The following is a 482-nucleotide window of genomic DNA, read 5'->3' as shown; positions in this document are numbered from 1 at the left end:
CGCTTCGCCGCCCCGAGGCTTCGCAGAGCCAGAGGCGGCACTTCCTCGTGGAAATGAAGTAATCATGTCACCATATTAGCCACGGTGGCTTGAAAGAACGGCTTTGTAGCCCGTAAAAGAGCGGCGTTTCCAAAGAGCTGGGAAACTGCAGAGATAAAAAGGAATCTCGGCAGAGAGAGGGCACGGTCAGAGGACCCTCATTAGAAGCCCTGAAAATCCTCTGGGAACGCCCTCGCAGAGCGCTTGTCTTTGCAGGGTCACAGCGCATGTTTACGGGAGGATAGTGTGCATGGGCCTTTAGAGGCAGGAATTGCACTTCAGATATCTGCCTTTTCTCTGGCGCTATGTTCTCCAGCATAAAGCCATCAAACCCCACGGGAGAGCCGGCCAGCTTCCCGTACTGCGCTCATGAGGGTACCTAGGAGCAGGGCCTGATTAACACTGAGAGACTCGAGTAGGGACCACCAGCATGCCCCGTGAGC

General features: G+C 55.4%; 1 long non-coding RNA gene across 2 annotated transcripts in view; it reads left to right on the top strand.

Moving 5' to 3' along the window:
* LOC102502655 (uncharacterized) overlaps positions 1-482 on the top strand; it is a 12,532-nt gene that overhangs the window by 1,731 nt on the left and 10,319 nt on the right. The window lies entirely within an intron of this gene.

Source organism: Tupaia chinensis, unplaced genomic scaffold (genome assembly GCF_000334495.1).
Source record: "Tupaia chinensis unplaced genomic scaffold, TupChi_1.0 Scaffold143811_1, whole genome shotgun sequence".
NCBI classification, from domain to species: Eukaryota; Metazoa; Chordata; class Mammalia; order Scandentia; family Tupaiidae; genus Tupaia; species Tupaia belangeri.
Note: the sequence above shows the minus strand (reverse complement) of the source record. Positions and strands in the feature narration are given on the sequence as shown.